The following is a 20,885-nucleotide window of genomic DNA, read 5'->3' as shown; positions in this document are numbered from 1 at the left end:
TGATGTAATAGACATGGAAAGTCAGATGTCTGTTCAATATCCTGGTTTGCTTTGACTGTATAGCTAAGTAGTGGGATGAATAGATCATATGGTTATGTACTTTCAGTTTTTTGAGGAATCTGCAACTGCTTTCCGGAGTGTATATAGCAATTGACCCTCCCATAAACACTTCTTTTTCCCTGGAAATTGACACCAGCATTTGTGTTTGTATTTTTATTTGTCATATTCATGTGAATAAGTGAGATGCTTTCTGCATATGGTTTTGATTTCCGTTTTGTGCAAGATTAGTAATGTTAACCACGTTTTTGTAAAGATAGAATCAGTCTTACATCTTCTTTGTGGAAAAGTCTATTCAGCCTCTTTGCCCAGTCTTGGATTGGTTACTTGTTTCTCTTTTGGTTAGTTTTTTTGCTGGTTACTAATGTTAGTACCTTATGCCTTTTGGAAAACAATGCCTTATCAGCTGTATGTTTCCCCAAACTTTTCTTCTCACCTTTAGGATGCTGTTCTTTTTTTTCTTCTTTTTTTTTTTCCTCTGCCCCCTTCCCCCAAACTGGACTCCAGTGGAGTCTTGCTCTGTCACCCAGGCTGGAGTGCAGTGGTGTGATCTTGGCTCACTGCAACCTCCGCCTCCAGGGTTTAAGCAATTCTCCAGCCTTAGCCTCTTAGCCTCCTGAATAGCTGGGATTGCAGGTGTGCACAACCATGCCCGGCTAATTTTTGAATTGTCACTAGAGACAGGGTTTCACCATGTTGGCCAGGCTGGTCTCGAACTCCTGACCTTGTGAGCGACCATGCCTGGTCTAGGATGCCTTCTCTTTGGGTTCATTTGTTCTCCCCTCTGCAGAGGCTCTATTGTTACGTCCTTAGTCTCTCATGTTTATATTTGCATTTGTTGGCAGTGATTTCAGCATCCCATCCAAAAAGATTGTTAAGCTGTTTTATTGTCTGTGCATATTTTCCCCCAAATTTTTCCTTTTTTTTTTTCTTTTTGCAACCTGTGTGCACAGGGTCAAGTTTCCTCTAAATATATGCTTATCCCATGTTTTCTTCTTGGAGTGTTTTGCTTTCAAGATTGAATTTAACTGTTTATTTTTCATAGATTTTTGTGTATTGGGCAACATAGGGGTGCTAGTTCAATCTTGTGCACATGAGTACCCAGTTTTCTCAACTGTTGTGCTTTTGGTATGCTTTTGAAAAATGTGTGCCCTAAATATAATTTTGGGTTGATTACTTGGCTCCCTCATTTTGTCCATTCGGTTGTCTTTCTGTGTTTGTGCTATTCAGAGATTGCTTGGGTGACTATAGCTTTTGTTTTATCTATCCACGTATCTATCTATCTATCTATCTATCTATCTATCTATCTATCTATCTATCTATCTGTTTTATCTATCATCAATGTATCTATCTATCCATCTATCCATCCATCCATCCATTTATAATATATCCTAATATTTTTTTGAGATTGGTTATCATTCTGTCACCCAGACTGGAATGCAGTGCTGTGATCGTGGCTCATTGCAGCCTTGACCTCCCGGGCTCAAGTGATCCTCCCTCCTCAGCCTCCCAAGTAGCTGGGACTACTTGGAGGTCCCATACCTTACAGGTGTGCACCACCATACCCCACTAATTTTTTTATGCTTTTTGTAGAGGTAGGGTTTTGCCATGTTGCCCAGACTTCTCTTGAACTCCTGGGCTCAAGTGATTTGCCTGCATCAGCCTCCCAAAGTGCCATGAGTACTGGTGGGAGCCACTGCGCCCGGGGAAACCTTGTTTTAAATATATATATACACACTTTTATTTTCATTAAATTGCAGTTTAGTTACATGTGAACATTTGATGACACTGAGGCTTGTGGCCACTGACCCCAACACCCAGGTAGTGAGCAAAGTGCCAATCAGGCGGTTCTTCCGCCCACACCCCCTTTCTGCCTCCTTTTTTCATCTGATAGTCCCCAGTGTGTATTGTTTGCATCTTTATGTTCGAATGTATTCACTGTTTAACTCCAACTCATAAGTGAGAACATGCAGTGTTTGGTTTTCTGTTCTTGCCTTGATTTGCTAAACATGATAATCCCCAGGTCTATCCACGCTGCTTAGGACATGATTTACTGTCTTTTGGGTAGATACCAAGTAGTGGAATTGCTGGGTCTGATGGTAGTTCTGTTTTAAGTTCTTTGAGAATCTCTACACTGCTTTCCACGGTGTGAACTAGTTTTCACGTTGACGAAGAGTGTAGCAGCGTTCCCTTTCCTTTGCTGCCTCGCCAGCATGTTGTTTTGACTTTGGAAAAATGCCCACTGTGACCAACCTGAGATGTTATCTTACAGTGTTAGTGAGTTGCATTGCACTGATGATTAGTGACGTTGTGTATTTTTTTCATGTCAGTTGATCACTTGAATGTCATCTTTTTATTTTATTTTTTTATTTTTTGGGATAATGTCTCACTCTGTTGCCCAGACTGGAGTGCGGTGGCACAATCTTAGCTCACTGCAACCTCTGCCTCCTGGGTTCAAGTGATACTCCTGCCTCAGCCTCCCTAGTATCTAGGATTACAGGCAAGCACCGCCATGCCCAGCTAATTTTTGTATTTTGAGTAGAGACGGGGTTTCCCATGTTGGCCAGGCTGGTCTCAAACTCCTGGCCTCAAGTGATGTGCCTGCCTCAGCCTCTGAAAGTGCTGGGATTGCAGATGTGAACCACCATGCTCAGCCTGTTCCCTGACATTTCTTTACAAAAATTTACCCTATGATAAAGGTATACTACCAGAGGGTAGAATGAGGCACTTTGGTCCATGCGTACATTGTTCAGTGATGAAATCGGGGTATTTAGCGTATCTCTTGCCTCATAGAGTTATTATTCCTTTGAGGTGAAGACATTCAGAATCCTCTTTTCTAGCTTTCTTGAAAAGTACACTCTAGTAATGTTAGACCTGGTCACCCTGCTGCTGTGGAATAGAACTACAGGTTTCATTCCTGTCATGGAATATGTAAGTTTATACCTCTTTCCAATCTCTGACTGTGCCCCACCTTTGAACCCCAACCAGTGGTAAGAACAGTTATACTTACTAGTTCTGTGAAATAAGTTCTTTAGATTCCTCCTGAGTGAGACAATGCGATGTTTGTCTTTCTCTGTGTAGTTTGTTTCTTGTCTTTTCTTTTTTCCTTTTTTTTTTTTTTTTTTTTTTTTTTTTTTTTTTTTGAGGTTGTGTCTGGCTCTGTTTGCTCAAGCTGGAATGCAGTGGCGTGATCTGGGCTCACTGCGTCCTTGACCTCCTGGGGCTCAGGTGATTCTCCCACCTCAGCTTGGCGAGTAGCTGGGACTTTTGAGAAACGTCTCTTGAGGTTCATTGCCCAACTTTGGCTGGATTACTTGGTTTTGCATGTTTCGCCTCTTAGTAGCATTAGTTTCTCGTGCATACTGTGTAACAACCTCTTTCAGATAAATGATTCCTCATCATGCCCTCCCTATATGAAGAATGCCTTCTCATTGTTGATTGGTTCATTGCTCCCTTTACCATGCCATAGTTCTTGAGTTTTCTTTTTCATGTGTTGAGTTTTCCTTTTGTTAGCAGTGATTTGGGGTCAGGCCAGAAAGAAAAATCACAATTTGGATGCATTTCATTGGTTCTGAGTATATTTTCCATATATTTCCTATTTTTTCTTTTTGTAGCCTGTGAGCATAGATGAAGTTGCCCTGAACTTCCACTCACTCTGTGTTTTCCTGTAGGAGTTTTATGCTTTTGGGTCTTGTGTTTAGGTTTTCATTTATTTTGAGTTGATATTTGTGTATTGTGTAACATAAAGGTCCTATTTCATTCTTTTTCATGTGGATATCTGGTATTTTCAGATTCATTAATTGAACAGAAATCCACTACTCATTGCGTCTTCCAGGCATTCTTTTGACAAATATGTGTTGACTCCATACAGACGTACATTTAGGTTCTGTTTTGTCCGCATGGTTTCATTGTTAGGCCTCTACCATAGTCTTTGGGTGAGTAGATCTTTTCCATGTAATTTGAAATTGAGCAGTGTGAGGCCTCCAAACGAGGTTGCATTTCCTAGGGGTGCTTTGCATGTTCAGAGTCTGTGGTAGTTCCATGTGAATTTTTAGCTGTGTATAGTTACATTTCATGACAAGTTTGGTTCATACTGCATGTCCAGAATTAGGAGTGCAATGGGGACATTGTAGTACTTGCGTACCTTGCATAAGGATAAAAGATAAAGTGAAGGAGGTTTCCATGTTTCGTGTGTGGGTTTCCAGTTCTCTCAAAGTCATTCACAGAGCGGACTAGCCGTTTCCCATTTTGTTTGGGTTTTTTGTTTGTTTTGATACGGAGTTTTGCTCTTTTGCCCAGGCTAGAGTGAAGTGGTGTGATCTCGGCTCACTGCAACCTCCGCCTCCTGGATCCAAGCGACTCTCCCACCTCAGCCCCTGAGTAGCTGGGATTACAGGCACATGCCACCACACTTGCTAATTTTTCTATTTTTATTAGAGACAGAGTTTCACCATGTTGGCCAGGCTGATCCCATACTCCTGACATCAAGTGGTTTGCCTGCTGTTGCCTCCCAAAATGTTGGGATTACAGGCATGAGCCCCTGCGCCTGGCCTTTTGAGAAATCTGTTGACTGTAAGTACGTTCAGGTTTGCCTGTTGGCTGCGTGATATTGTCCAATGGCATATGTTTCTATTTTTATGCCAGTTCCTTGCTGCCTTAGTAAGTATAGCTTTTCGATATAATTTGACATCGGGGAGCGTGAGGTATTCAAGTGAGTTTCTATTTCTGGGAAGTGCTTTGGATTTTCCGGGTTCTCTGTGAATTTTGCCATTGTTCATTTATAGTTTTAAAATTGAGTTTGTCATACATGTCCAAAATTAGGGAGTACAGTGGGATTTTGTTTACTTGTGTACTTTGAGGAATGATGAAGTCAGGGTGTTTTGCATATCTATTCCCATGTCCAGTTTTTATTTGTTTGCGGTGTGAACCTTCATTGTTCCTCTCCTTTCTAGCTCTATTGAAAGAGATCCTACCATATTGTTACTTGTAGTCACCCTCCTGTGGAGTAGATCACCAGCATTAATTCCTCCCCTGGAAATGCAACTTGGTACCTATTACCAATGCCAGCCCATGCCCTCCCCTCTCCCCAGCATGTGATAACCACTATTGTACTTTCACTTTCAATTAGATAATTCTTGTTTAGTCTCCTCATGGGTGAGATGATGCAGTGTTTGTGTTTCCCTGCCTGGCTGATTCCACTGAATATAATGTCTTCCAGGTTTATCCGTGTTACCACAAAGGAGATAATGTCGTCAATCTTTGTTGTTGGGGCGTATTTCGTTGTATCTGTATGCTGAAGTTCCTTCATCCCTTCATCAGTTGATGGACAGGTAGCTTGATTGCATACCTTGGCTATTGTGTATAGTGCTTCGGTCAACCTGGGAAGGCAGCTATGGCTTTCATGCAGTGATTTCACTGTCTGTCAGTATATACCCACTGCTGGAATTGCCAGATGAAATGGTAGTTTCCTTTTTGATTGTTTGGGAAGCTCCAAGAGGTTTTCATAGTGTCTGTAGTAACAGTGATTTCTCCCAACAGTGTATGAGAGTATCTGTGTATGCAACTTCCTCCGGGAAATTTGTTTGAAATAATTGGTTTCTTTTAATTGTTCAAATAAGAGTGAGTCTGTATCTGAGCATGCTTTTCATTTACAGTTTAGAGATGACTAATAATGTTGAGAACCGCCCTTTTTACATGTTAGTGAATTGCACTTTGTCTTTTTAGTAATGTCTGTTCACGTTTGTATCCCAGTTTTGGTTGGATTACTTGGTTTTGTGTGTTTTGCTCCTCAGTGTTGTGTTAGTTTCAGATACATGATTCCTTATAATGTTCTCTCTATCTGAAGAATGCCTTCTGAGTGTTGATTGGTGCATTGATTTCTTTACTGTGCAGTATTTCTTCGGGTTTTTTTTTTTTCTTTTTACTGGTTGATTATTATTTCAGTTTACAGTGATTATTCTTTTTTTTTTTTTTTTGAGACAGAGTCTTGCTGTGTCTCCCAGACTGGAGTGCAGTGGTGCCATCTCTGCTCACTGCAAGCTCTGCCTCCCAGGTTCACGCCCTTCTCCTGCCTCAGTCCTGAGTAGCTGGGACTATAGGTGCATGCCACCATGCCCGGCTAATTTTTTTTTTTTTTTTGTATTTTTAGTAGAGACGGGGTTTCACCGTGTTAACCAGGATAATCTCAATCTCCTGACCTCCTGGTCCGCCCGCCTCAGCCTCCCAAAGCGCTGGGTTTACGGGTGTGAGCCACCGTGCCAGGCCAAACAGGGATTATTCTTGTAAGATACAGTCAATAATAAAAACAAATTTTTTTTACTTCTGTGATTGGAAGTGTTTTCCTTCTGTTGTTTTAATATCGATTCAGGTTTTTTGAAACCTAAGCTCACTCTGTTTTCCTGTAGGCATTTGATGCTTTGGGGTTATGCGTTTAGGTTTTAATTTGTGAGCCACAGCACCCGACCTCATTGCATCTTATGGGCGTTCTTTTGAGAAAAATGTGTTGACTGCATACAGGCGTGCGTTTAGGTATTGTTATGTCCACAGGTGCATGGTTTCTTTTTATGTCACTACCATAGTCTTTGGATAAGTAGAGCTTTTACCTGTAATTTGAAGATGAAGAGTGTGAGGCCTCCAATCTAGTTTGTATTTCCTAGGATTGCTTTGCATATTCAGGGTTTTTGGTGGTTTCATGTGAATTTTTAGCTGTGTGTAGTTAACATTTTGTAACAAGTTTAGTTCATACCACATGTCCAGAATTAGCAGTGAAGTGGGACATTGTGATAATTGTATACCTTGCATAAGGATAGAATCAAGGAGTTTCTTGTGCCTGTGACCATGTATAGGTCTTACATCTTGGAGGTGTGAACATCGGTATTCTCCTTGGTAGCTATTTTGAGAAAGACACGACCATATTGTTATACACAGTCTCCCTGCTGTGGAGTAGAATACCAGAATGTATTCCTCTCCTTTAACTCGCTGCATACCTATTGCCAATTCTTGCCCATGTCCTCTTCTCCACCCAGCCTGTGGTAACCGTTACTGTATTTCCATCTTCAGTGAGTTAAATTTTTCAGCTCCCACTTGAGTGAGAACATGCAGGGTTGATATTCCTCTTTTCTTTGCCTTTCTGATTTGATTGAACATAGTATCTTGCAGGTGCAGGCATATTGTGGGAAATGAAAAATGCCCTGAATTTTGATGGCTGAAAAGTATTCCATTGTGCCTTGTCCTGGAGATTCTTCATCCCTTCATCTGTGGATGGACAGGAAGGTTGATTCTATCCTTTGGCTATGTCAGTAGCATGTCAAGAAAGAGGGGAAGGAAGCTTTGTCTCCAGCATACGAATTTCATTTCCTTTCCATGGATAGCCACGGGTGGGATGATGACATTACATTTTAGGAACATGTTTAATTTGTTCAGGGACCTTCAACTGTTTTCCCTAGAATGCATCCTAATTAAAGTTACACCCAGTAGTGTGTAAGATTATCCCTTTCTTTGCCTTCTCACCAGCCTTTGCCTTATTTCAAACGCAGTCTTGCTTTTTGGCAATATTCATATCAGTTGGATTGAGATGGTGCCTGAGTGTGGTTTTCATTCACATGTTTGAAATGAGTTGATCTCAAACACTGGTGTTGAGAAACCCATTCTTTTACCTGGTTTTTTGTTTTTGTTTTATGGAGACAGAATTTCTCTCTTGTTGCCCAGGCTGGAGTGCAATGGCGCCATCTCAGCTCACTGCAACCTCCATCTCGTGTGTTCAAGTGATTCTCCCTCCTCAGCCTCCTGAATAGCTGGAAGTAGAGGTGTGTGCCCAACCTGGGAAAGCAGTTATGACTTCCATATAGTGATTTCTCTGTCCGTAAGTATATACCCACTGTTGGAATTGCTAGATGAAGTGGTAGCTAGCTTTGTGATTGTTTGGGAAGCTCTAAGAGGTTTTCGTAGTACCTGTGGTAATGGTGATTTCTCTCAACACTGTGTAAGAGTATCAATGCATGCAGGTGTCCCTGGGGCATTCATGTGAAATAATTGGTTTTTATTTTTTGTTAGAATTAGAGTGAGTTTGTATCTGAGTGTGGTTATTTAAGATTTAGAGATGACTAGCAATGGTAAGAATGACTTTTTTTTTCCTGTTAGTGAATTGCGTATTGCCTTTTCAGTAATGCCTGTTCAGGTTTGTTGCCTAGTTATGGCTGGGTTGCTTGGTTTTGGGTGTTTTGCTCCTCAGGGGGATGTTAGTTCCTACCGAATGTCAGATAACAACCACTTCTAGATACATGATTCCTCGTAATATCCTTTCTGTCTGAGGAATGCCTTCTGAGTGTTGGTTGCTGCATTGTTTTCCTTACTGTGCAAAACTTCTTCAGGTTTTGTGTTTTTGTTTCTTGATTATTTTAGTTGTGATTTTTTATTTTTGTTTTTCCCTTTTTATTTATTTATTTATTTTTTGAGACAAAGTCTCACTCTGTTTCCCAGACTGAAGTGGGGTGTCACGATTTTCACTCACTGTAACCTCTGCTTCCCAGGTTCTAGCAATTCTCTTGTCTCAGCCTCCTGAGTAGCTGGGACTACAGGCGTGCACCACTGCTCCTGGCTGATTTTTTTATTTTTAGTAGAGACAGGGTTTCATCATGTTGGCCAGGCTGGTCTCAAACTCCTGACCTCAAGTGATCCGCCCACCTTGGCCTCCCAAAGTCCTAGGTTTACAGGCGTGAGCCACCGTGCCCGGCTAGCACTGACTGTTTTTGTAAGGTAAGGTCAATAACAAAAACTAGAATTTTTGACTTCTGTTGTTGGAAGTGGTTTTTTTTCTGTATGTCTTTTTTTCTATTGTTTGCTTTTACATCCTGTGAGCTTACATTCAGGTTTTCCTAAACTTAAGCTCACTCTGTGTTTTCCTGTAGCAGTTTTATACTGTTAGGTCTTGTGTTTAGGGTTTAATGTATTTTGAGTTTCTGTTTGTGTATTGTATAACATCAAGGTCTTATTTCATTCTTTCGTATGTGGCTATCCAGTCATTTCAGACTGCTCAATTGAAGACTGGTGATTCCTCATCTCATCTTTTTTCCCTTCGAGACGCAGGTCCCACTCATGCTGTCACCCAGACTAGAGTGCAGTGGCGAGATCTCAGCTCTCCACAACATCAGCATCCTTGCTTCAAGAGATTCTCGTGCTTCGTCTTCCCAAGTGGATGGGATTGCTGGTGTGCACCAGCACACATGACTAGTATTTTTTTGTATTTTAACTAGAGATGGAATTTCACCATTTTGGCCAGGCTGGTCTGAAACTCCTGACCTCAAGTGATCTGCCCGACTGAGTCTCTGAAAGCGCTGGGAGTACAGGTGTGAGCCACAGCACCCGCCTCATTACATCTTCTAGGCGTTCCTTTGAAAAAAAATGTGTTGATTGCATACAGGTATGTGTTTAGGTTCTCTTATGTCCCTAGGTTCATGGATTCATTTTTATGCCACTGCTATAGTCGTTGAATGAGTGGAGGTTTTACATGTGTTTTGAAACTGGGGAATGTGCAGCCTCCAATTGAGTTTGCATTCCCTTGGATTGCTTTGCATATTCAGGTTCTTTGGGTCTTTGGTGGTTCCATGGGAATTTCTAGCCATGTATCATTAGCATTCCATAAAACGTTTGTTTCATACTTTATGTCCAGAATTAGGGGTGCATTGGGACATTGTGATACTTGTTTGTATAGCTTGAGTATGGATAAAATCAGGGAGTTTCCCATGCCTCTGAGCACGTATAGGTTTAATATCTTCGATGTGTAAACATTCAGTATCCTCCTTGGTAGCTCTTTTGAAAACGGCACGACCATGTTGTTAAGTCTTGTCGCCCTGCTTTGGACTGGAATACCAGAATGTATTCCTTTCCTGTAACTCTCTGTGTACCTATTGCCAATCCTTGATGTCCTCTCCTCCACCTAGTCTGTGGTGACCACTGCTGTATTTTCACCTTCGGTGAGTTAAATTTTTCAGCTCCCACACAAGTGAGAACATGCAGGTTTGGTCTTTGTCTGCGTTTCTGATTTGATTGAACAGAATATCTCCAGGTGCAGCCATGTTGCTGGAAATGATAGGATTCCAGGAATTTTGATGGCCCAAAAGTATTCCATTGTGTCTGTGTACTAGAGATTCTTCATCCATTCATCTGTGGATGGACACGGAGGCTGATTTCTTATCTTGGCTTTTGTGCCTAGGGCTGAATTCCACCTGGGATGACAGATCATCTCTTCCATGTCCTGATCATGTGCTCTGTGTATATACCTAGTAATAGAATTACTAGATAAAATGGTAGTGTGGTTTTACGATTTCAAGGAACATCCAAGTGGTTTCTTTAGTGTGCATACTAGTTTACCATATCCCACCAGCTGTGGAGACAAGTTCTTCCTCTGAAAATCTGTGACTTTTTGTCTTTTAATATTTTTCAATTTTTTTCTTGTAGCATCCATTGCATGTAGAGTGAGATGGAATCTGAGTGTGTGTTTGATTTTTTTGTGTGTATAAATGGCACTTGCTAAGTTATTGTGAATTTGTTTATAATTTGTTGTGTAGGACTGGGCAGAGGACCTGAAGACATGAGATTTATGCACAGGTCAAAGAGAAGATTCCCACCATTGCTGATGCACACAAAAGCATAAGTGAAAATCACACCAGATTTCATCTCACTCTGGTTAGAATGAATACTACCAACATTTGATGGCAGTTTGTTTCTATACAGTATACATTATACCCACACATACACACACAACCCAAGGTACAAGGGACATTTTGAGATATCTATATGTAGCATCATGATGAAATCATCGTATCTGGCATGTCTGTGATCTTCCATCATTATTTTTTCTCTGTGGAGAGAATATTCAGAACCATGTTTTCCAACTAATTTTGAAAAATTTTTCTAGATTCTGTTGAGCCTAGTCACCTAGTCACCCTGCTGTGCAATAGAACACCAGAATGGATTCCTTGTATCTGAGCGTCACTCGGTAACCGTTACCAATCCCTGCCATGTTGATGAGCCTGGTCTTGAACTCCTGACCTCATGTGATCCACCTGCCTCGGCCTTCCAAAGTATTGAGATTACAGGTGTGAGCCACTGTGCCCGGCCTACCTTTTACTTTTTTAAGGAACTTCCAAAAGTTTTTGTAGCATGTACAGTAATTTTAATTCCACCAAGTGTGTGGAAGAGTTTTTTTTTTTTTTCTGCAAGTCTACACTGACCATTGCCTTCAACAATTTTGATTTTTATCTGTTGTAATACTCATTGTAGGTGGAATTAGATGGTAACCGAGTATGGTTTTGATTCACGTTTTTGTGAGGATTAGTGATATTGAGGAACTGTCACCTGTGGGTCAGTTTCCTGCCATCTTTTCACTCAGGTCTATTTAGATCCTTTTACCTTGGATATTTGTTGTTTTTATTGTTGTTTTTCACTTAGTCATATCACTTTATTGTATGTGTTAGATAACAACCTCTTTCAGGGCTAGGATTTTTTATCGTTTCTCCCAGTCTTTAGGATTCCTTTTTTTTGTTTCATTGTTGTCTTTTCCCTGTAGAATTTGTAAAGTGTCCCTAGTCACATATGGTTATAGTTGCGTATGTTAGCAGTGATTTTTGTGTTCAACGCCCCACTTCCATGAAACAGAAAAACGTGTGGGCGCACGCACACACACACGGAGACAAGCCTTGCATTGTCTATGGGTGTAGTTTCCCTACTTTTTTTTTAGTGTTATGATGCTTTTTTACCTTTTGCAGCCTGTTTGCATAGATCGAGGGTTTCCTAAAATATACACCCACTCTGTGTTTTCTTATAGGACCTTTACAGTTTCAAGATTGAGTTTAGGTCTTCACTTCATTTTGTGTTGATTTTGTGTATCGTGCATTGTAAGGGTCCTATTTCAGTGTTTTTCCTGTGGATATTCAGTTTTCTCAAAATCAATAATTGAACCAGACTCACTTTCCCATTGTATATTTTTGGGGTTTTGAAAAATGTGTTCCCTACATATCATGTTGAATAGAGTATTTGGCTGCCTCATTGTGTCACCTAGGTCCTCGTTCTGTGTTTGTGACAGTCATGAATTGTTTGGATAACTACAGATTGTTTTTTGATTGATTATTTTCTTTGGTTCTTACCTTGGATTTTTCTTTTAATGCTTTCTACTCTTATTATTAGAGGTTAAAAGGTACATATGCAAGTTAGTTACATCTGTTGATTGCATGACGCTGAGACTTGGGGTCCCGACAACCCCGTAACCCAGGCAGTGAGCAGAGGGCCCACAGGGTGGGTCTTCAGCACACGTTCCCTCTCCCCTGTTTTTTTATTGGTCTGTGGTCATTCCCGGTGTCTGGTGTTCTCTTCTTTATGTTTGAGTCCATTCAAAGTTTAGCTCCCACTTATAAGTGAGAACATGTGGCATTTGGTTTACTACTTGGGCCTTAGTTCACTTATGACATTGGCCTGCAGTTTCCATCTTCTGTTGTCAGGTGATCCTCCCACCTGAGCCTCCGGATTAGATAGGTCTACAGGTGCCCACCACCACATCCGGCTAATTTTTTTATTATTGTAGAGATGGGATCTCACCATTTTGCCCAGGCTGGTCTCAAATACTAAACTGAAGTGATCCATGTGCCTCGGCTTCCCAAAGTGCTAGAATTACAAGTGTAAGCCACTGTGCCAGTCTCTCATCCACTGTTGATGGCTAGGTTGATTCCATGCCTTTGACATTGTGAAAAATACTGCCATGAACATACAAGTGCCTGTGTCTTTTGGATAGAAGGATTGATTTTCCTTTGGGTAGATGCACAGGAGTGGGCTTTCTGGATGAGGTGGTAGTTCTATTCTCAGCTCTTTGAGAAATCCCCGATCAGCTTTCAATGGTGTCTGTACTAGTTTTCATCCCCTCCCCTTCCCTGAAAGCATACTAGCGTTTCCTTTCCTCGTCTGTCTCGCCAGCATGTGTTCCTTGTCTGTGTAGTCCTCAGCATTGTGACCTCCGTGGGATGGCATCGTGTCATGTTTTTGATTGGCAGCTCTCTGATAGTGAGTTTGAGCATGTTTTTCTATTTGTTGGTTGCTTGTACATTGACTTTTAAGAAGTGTGTGTTCATGTCTCTTGCCCATTTATTAATGGGATATTCCCTGGTTGACTTGTTGAAGGGCCTTGTAGATTCTGCATATTAGACGTTGTTGAAATGCACAGTTTGGGACCGTGTTCTCCCATTGTGTGCGCTGTTAACTCTGTTGGTAGTTTATTTTGCTTTGCAGCAGCTCTTTCAGGTATTCAGTCTGACTTGTCAATTTCTGTTTTTGTTGCCGTTACTCTTCAGGACTTAGCCATCTAAATTCTTTGCCAAAGCCGATGTGGAGAAGGATATTTCACAAGTTTTCCAGTAGGATTTTAATAGTTTGAGTTTTTATGTTTATATGTTTTATTCATCTTGAGTTCCTCTTTGTGTCTGGTGAGAGGTAGGGAGGGCCTTAGTGTTACTCTTCTGCACATGGCTAGCCACTTATTTCAGCACCGTTGATTGAATAGGGTGTCCTTTTGCCTTTGCGTACTTTGGTGGATTCTGTGTTAGATCAGATAGTTTTCAGTGTGTGGTTTTACTTCTTGGTCCTCCCTTGTGTTCCACTGCTCTGTGTGGAAGCAGGTCCCTAGCTTTTCCATGAAATTTGAAATCAGGAAGTGTGAAGTATCCGATGTAGTCTGGATGTCTCAGGATTGTGGAGGATGAAACTCAGGGCACTTCATGGTCCCACATGAATATTAGCATCACCTATTTCTATTTCTTGCAACAAATGTGTTGCATAGTAAAGGAACAATACAATGAGATGGTAGAATAGGGCATTATGGTCGATGCATACATTGTGAAATGATGACATCAGGGTACTTAGTGTTTCTGTTACCTTTTCTCATTGTTTATTCCTTTATGGTGAGACCCTTCAGTATTCTTCTGTCAAGCTGCGTTGAAAGTGATGTGCCGATACCGTTACCCTGGTCACCCTGCACTGGAATAAAACAACTGAATTTTCTTCCTCTCATTTTCCCATTTGCAATCCCTGCCCATTACTCCTCTTTTCCCCCAATCTCTGCAAACCAATATTGTGCTCACCAGGTCTTTGAGATAGAGTTTCTCAGATTCTACATGTGTGAGATGACTCAAGGTTTGTTTCTCTCCCCGCTTGCTCATTTAATTTACCATCATGTCCTCCAGGTGCAACCCTGTGGTTCCCCACGTTATGATGTCATTGTGGTTTTGTGTCTGAAGAGTATCCCAGGGTATACATGTGGAGCAGCTTCTTTCTCCCTTCGTCTGTGGATAAGCAGGTAGGTTGATGCTTACACTGGCTCTTGGGAACAGTGCTGGAATCCACATGGGTGGGTAGATCTGTCTTTGGTGTCCTGATTTCAGTGACTTTGAGTGTATTCCTAGTAGTAGAGTTGCCGGTTGATATGGTAGTTGCAGTCTTTTAAGGTTTGGAGGAACCTCCAAGAGGTTTCTGTAGCGTGTGTGCTAGTTTACCTTCTCATGAACTGTGGAGAAGAGTGTCTCTCTCTCGAAACACACCAGCGTTTCCCTTTCTTTCAGTGGTTTTTTTTTTTCCTCTTTATGTTAATACTCATTCCAACTAGAATGAGATGGTGTCTAAGCGTGGTTTTGATTTACATTTTGCTTGTGGTTAGTGATGTTTGCCAAATTATTGTGAACTTGTTTCAATTTGATGTGTAAGAGCGGGCAAAGGACCTGAAGACCTGAGAAGGTAAAAGATTCTGAATCAACATTACTGATCCTCACGAGAAGTCAATCAAAACCACACTGAGATAGCATCTGTCTCTGGTGAGAATGAATGTTACCAAAATGGGACAGCAGTTTCATTGTCGTATAGTCTGTGTATAACCAGCGAGTGCAAGGCACAGTTTGATCTGTAAACATAGCATCATCATGAAGTCGTGGTGTCTGGCATCTCTGTGAGCTCCAGACTTATGATTTCTCTGTGGAGAGAATATTCACAACTGACCTTTGTAGCTGTTTTGAAAATTGTGGTTTTCTGTTCTTGCCTTTTGGCATAATGGCCTATGGCTCTGTCCAGGTTTCTGGTAAGGGCATGGATTTGTTTTTTATGGCTGTGTAGTGTTCTGTGGTGTGTATGTACCCATTTCCTTTCTCTGATCCACTGCTGATAGGCACCACGGCTGATACCATGTCTTTACCATTGTGAGTAGTACTGCCGTGAACATACGAGTGCATGCATGTTTTGGATGGAAGGATTTTCCTTTCGATAGATCCTCAGGAGTGGGGTTGCAGCGTTGGGTGGTAGTTCTCTTTTATGTTCTTTGAGAAATATCCACACTGTGCTCTCCAGGGTGTCTGAACTAGTTTGCATTTCCCCCTACAGTGGACCTGCATTTCTTTGCTCATCTGCCCCACCAGCCTCTGTTGTTGTGGACTGTGTGTCATAATTGCCATTCTGACCAGTGTGAGATGGTATCTCAGTATGTTTCTGATTTGCATTTCTCTGATAATCAGTGAGATCGAGCATGTTTTTATTCTCATTGGTTACTGGTACACCTTCTTTTAAGTGTGTGTTCATGTCCCTTGCCTATTTACAAGTTGGGTTTTTTTTTTTTTCTGATTTTATTTGTTTAAGCTCTTTACATAAATCCTGGATATTAGACGTTTTTCAGATGCATAGTTGGGGAATATGTTCCCTCATTCTATAGGCTATGTGCTGACTCTGTGGTTGTTTCTTGCGCAGCAGCTCTTTTGTGTACTAGGTCTCACTTATCAGTAATTGCTTTTGTTGCCATTGCTTTTGGGGACTTGACATATAACTGCTTTGCTAAAACCTCTGTCGAGAAGGGTATTTGCTAGATTCTCATGCAGGATTTTTTTATAGTTTCAGGTCTTGGATTTTTTTGTATTTTTGTATTTATTTACAGACCGAGTCTCGCTGTGTCATACAGGCTGGAATGCAATGGAGCGATCTTGGCTCACTGCACCCTCCACCTTCGGGGTTCAAGTGATTCTTGTGCATCAGTCTCCCAACTAGCTCGGAGTAGAGGTACGTGCCACCATACCTGGCTAAGTTTTGCTTTTTAAGTAGACAGGGTTTCATCATGTTGGCCAGGGTGGTCTCGAACTTTCCGACCTCAAGTCATCCGCCTGCTTTGGCCTCCCAGAGTGCTTGGATTCCAGGCATGAGCCACCACACCCAGCCCAGGATTTTGCATTTCAATCTTTGATTCAATTTGAGTTGCTCTCTGTACATGGTGAGACACGGGCCCAGTATTATTTCTTCTGCATCTAGGTAGCCACTGATCCCAACACCACTTACTGATAGGGAATCCTTTCTCCATTGCTTATTTTTGTTGTTTTATTTTCAAGTATCAGATGATTTCAGGTGTGCAGGTTTGTATCTGGGTCTTCTAATCTGTTCCACTGTTCTGTGTAAGCGGGTGCCCAGCTTTTTAGTGAAAATGCCTAGCCGTTACATTGTGAGTGTTTTCTTAGAGTATTTCCTTTGTTTTAATTTTTTAAAAATACCTTTAGCAGCCTACGTGCACGTATTACTTTTCGAAAATACATGCGCACCGTATGTTTTCTTGTAGTAGTTTTGTGGTGTCAGAATTGAGTTTTAGGCCTTTAACATATTTTGCATTGATTTTTGTGTTGGCATGACATAACGGTCCTATTTCAGTGTTTTGCTTCTGAATGTTCAGTCTACTCAGAATCATCTATTGAACAGGCGGTCTTTTGCCCATTGTGTCTTTTTGGTGTTCTTTTGAAAAATGTGTTCATTATACGTAATTGGGGTTGAGTATTTGGTTTACTGATTCTGTCCAGTTTCTTAGTTTATGCCAGTAAATGATTGTTTGGATAATTATAAAAGTTTGTGTTTTTCATTCATTGTTTTAGCTTCTAAGTTTGTATTTGTTAACTAATTTCGCCGGGCGCGGTGGCTCACGCCTGTAATCCCAGCACTTTGGGAGGCCGAGGCGGGTGGATCACGAGGTCAGGAGATCGAGACCATCCTGGCTAACTCGGTGAAACCTCGTCTCTACTAAAAATACAAAAAATTATCCGGGCGTGGTGGCGGCACCTGTAGTCCCAGCTACTCGGAGGCTGAAGCAGGAGAATGGCGTGAACCCGGGAGGCTGAGCTTGGAGTGAGCCGAGATCGCACCACTGCACTCCAGCCTGGGTGACAAAGCGAGACTCCATCTCAAAAAAAAAAAAAACAGAAACCAAAAACTAATTTCTACATTTATTATAGACTAAAAGGTACAAACGCAGATTAATTACTGCCTTTGGTATATTGCATGACACTGAGACTGGGGTCCCAGAGACCTTATCATGCAGGGAGTGGGTGGACCCACTGGCTAAGTCTTTAGCCCATACCTCGTCCCTTCTTCCTTTTTTGTCTGATAGTCATCAGTGTCTGTTGGATAGGGGGTATTCAATGTTAGCTCCACCTTAGAAGTGAGAACGTGGCATTTGGTGTTCTGGTTTTTCCTTCTTTGCCTTTAGATAATGGCCTCCAGCTCCTTTCATGTTGCTGCCAAGGACATGATTTCCTCGTTTTTTGTTTTTTGTTTTTTGTTTTTTTTTTATGGCTGCCTAGTTTTTTGTGGTATATATGTAGCACATTTTCCTTTTCTGATCCACTGTTGATGGGTGCCTAGGTTGATTTCACGTATTTGCCATTGTAAATAGTCCCGCCAAGACCATTTGTGTGCATGTGTGTTTTGGACAGAAGGATTTATTTTCCTTTGTGTATACCCCAGTGGTGGGCTTGCTGTGTCAGATGGTGGTTCTGGTTTAAGTTCTTTGAGCAATCTCAGAAGTTCTTTTTGTGGTGTCTGAACTACTTTGCATTTTCACCAAAAGTGGACCAGTGTCCTCCTTCTCTGTTGCCTCACTAGTGTCCTTTTTTTTTTCCTGACTGTGTAATCGTCATTCTGACCAGCGTGCGATATGTCTCATTGTGCTTTTGATTGATATTTCTCTGACAGTTAGGTTCAGCATATTTTCAAATTTTTGGTTGCTTTTATATCATCTTTCAAGAAGTGTGTGCTTATATCCATTGCCTATTAATTATTTGGAGGGTGGGGTTGGCTAATTGATTTGTGTAAGGTCTTTAAGGTAGATTCTGGACATTAGAACCTTGGTCAGGTGCATAGTTTGGGAACATTTTCTCTCATCCTGTATGTCGTCTGTCTACTCCGTTGGTAATTTCTTGTGTTGTGTGGTGGCTCTTTAGTGTATTAGGTCCCACGTGTCGATTATTGCTTTTGTTGCAGTGTCATGTGGGGTCTTAGGGATGTAAATGCTTTGTCAAAGCTGATGTTGAAGGGTATTTCCTAGGGTCTCTTGTAGGCTTTCTGTACTTTGAGGTCTTCCGTTTACATCCTTCATTCATCTGAGTGAACTTTGGTAGATGGTGAGAAGTAGAGGCCTAGTGTTATTTAGTCTTCTGCACATGCCTCGCCATTTATCCCCAAGACTATTGAAAAGGGAGTTCTTTCCCCATTACTTAATCATTGTGTATTTCATCCAGAATCAGGTGGTATGAGGTGTGTGGGTTTACTTCAGGTTCTGTGTTCTCTTCCACTCATCCATGTGGAAGCAGGTCCCCAGAGTTTGAGTGAAATTTCAAATCAGAGAGTGTGATGCGTCCAATGTAGTTTCAATTTCTCAGAATTGCTTTGGAAATACAGGGCATTTCCTGGTCTCACATGAACTTCAGCATTGTTTCCTTCTATGTCCTTAAAAACAATTTGTCCTGTAGTAAAAGTATACAGTTAAAGAGCAGAGTGGGACATTTTAATCCATGCATATATACCTTGTGTAATGATCAAAGGAAGGCATCGACTGTCTCTGTTACCTTGTGTAGTTATTCTTTATTAGTTCTCTGTGGTTGCAATATTCAGAGTCCTTCTTTTCAGCCTTTTTTGGAAAATATGGTGGGATACTGTTAAGTCTAGACACCCTGCTGTGAAGTAGAACAGCTGAATTTATTCCTGTCATCTAAGTGTAACATTGTATCCATTTCCCAGTTCCTGCCCCTGCTCCCCAACCATCAGCCTCTCTTCACCGCTGTGGAACTTTCTATGTCTAGGAGATAAAGTCATTTAGAGAGAAAGTTGATGTCGTTCTCACATGCATGAAATTATGCCGTGTTTGCGTTTCTCTTCCTGGCTCATTTCGTTGAAGGTCATGTCCTCCAATTTCTGCACGTTGCTGCAGATGCCATGGTTTCATGAATTTCTGTGGCCGAAGAGGATTCCTTTGTGTACTGTAGTTTCTTTTACCCTTTTTGCATGAACAGGTACGTTGATTGGATACCTTCCCTATTGTGAAGAGTGCTTCTGTCGCCACAGGAAGGCTGATACCTCTTCAACATAACAGATGCCATGTGCTTTCTGTGTATAACCGGCGGTGGGATTCCCAGGTGAACGGGTAGTTGTAATGTAAAATGTTTAAGGCACCTTCAGCTGCTTCGCTTCGTATGTATAATGTACATTCCCACCAAAAGTGTATAAAAGTGTCTTTTTCTGCATTTCTACGTTGGCCACTGCCTGTGAACGTATGGGTTGTTCTTTTGTTTGTTTGTTTGTTTGTTTTTGGTAAGTTTCATTCTAATTAAAGTGAGAGGTATCTGCGTGTGATTTGTACTTAGACATTTGTGTGAGAATTAGTGAAGTTGAGCAACTTCTCTTTGACCTGTCAGTCAATTTCATGTTTTCTTTTCAAATGTGCCTGTTCAGGTTCCTTGCCCAGTTTTAGCTTGGGTATTAGGTTTTGTTCATTTTCCCAGTTAGAGTAGTGTTAGTTTTTCGTACATGTTAGATAACAACCCCATTCACAGATATGATTCTGCTGAACTTTCTTTCAGTCTGTAGGATGCTTTCTTTAATAGTTCATTGTTTCTCGTCCCCATGCGGAAGCTCTAAAATTATGTATAGTCCCATGTGTTTGTATTCACATTTGTTAGCAGTGATTTTAGTGTCCCATCCAAAAAGAACAATAAATAAGAAAAAGTATTGCCAAATCAGTTGCACGGTCTAAGGGTTTCTTGCCATAGATAATTTTTGCTTTTGTTTTCTTTCTTCTTTGCAAACTGCATGCAGAGATACAAGTTTTGCTGAGATACAGACTCCCACTTTTCTTATAGGAGCTTTGCGGCTCCAGGATTGGGTTTAGGTGTTTATTTGGTGTTGATTTGGTATTATTACATGTTTCAGACCCTGAAATGTTGACTTCTTTGTCTTGTTTTTGTCTTGATACAGCACAAAGGGAGTTGTGTTCAAATTAAGCTGTGGGAAATCCTTTAGATACTGGGTTGAAACGATTCTCTCCTTTCTTGATGTTCACTTAGGTGACAGGTGCCTGAAAGTCTGGGAAGATCCATAGTGGAAAACGTTTATCTGTATTTCGTGGAGACTGATGGCCAGCTCCCTTCTGCACAGGACTTCTGGAGAAGGCCAGCCCTACCACTTGCTTAAATACCTCCCATCTCCAGCTCTTCAGTAAATATTTAAGTGCTTCATTAAAGATTTAAACCTTAAGGAAGTAGAGTGACCCAGTGGAACTTGAATTTAACTAGAATTTAAGTTTGAGAGTAGCTGGTCAGTAGAAGAAGTGTGGTAGATTGGGTGACATACTATGGTTTTTAAGGGTTTTTGGTTTTTATTTGTTTGTTTGTTTTCCTTAAACAGAGTTAATAATAATTAATTAGAACAAAGAAGGAAAACATTAAACGGTTGGTATGTGTAACATGAACGCTGTTCCATGACTTGTTCAGTCATAGCCTCAA

At 41.2% G+C, this 20,885-nt stretch overlaps 1 protein-coding gene across 16 annotated transcripts in view; it reads left to right on the top strand.

Annotated features, from left to right (window-relative positions):
* The window catches only part of LOC112423549 (putative inactive beta-glucuronidase protein GUSBP11), an 87,558-nt gene that overhangs the window by 17,409 nt on the left and 49,264 nt on the right, over window positions 1–20,885 (top strand). For 13 of the 16 annotated variants that reach the window (XR_011613977.1, XR_011613978.1, XR_011613979.1 and 10 more), the window contains exons 4-5: window positions 14,283–14,395; window positions 16,010–16,131. The exons of 1 other annotated variant lie outside the window; for it this stretch is intronic. The gene's annotated coding sequence lies outside the window, so the exon portion shown is untranslated. Of the gene's footprint in view, window positions 1–9,336; window positions 9,476–14,282; window positions 14,396–16,009; window positions 16,132–20,885 lie in introns of those variants that run through there. 2 more of the 16 variants (XM_071080242.1, XM_071080239.1) reach the window with 2 other exon arrangements.

Source organism: Macaca nemestrina, chromosome 15 (assembly GCF_043159975.1).
Source record: "Macaca nemestrina isolate mMacNem1 chromosome 15, mMacNem.hap1, whole genome shotgun sequence".
Taxonomy (NCBI): Eukaryota; Metazoa; Chordata; class Mammalia; order Primates; family Cercopithecidae; genus Macaca; species Macaca nemestrina.
The sequence above is the reverse complement of the archived record's forward strand: the minus strand, read 5'-3'. Positions and strand labels throughout refer to the sequence as shown.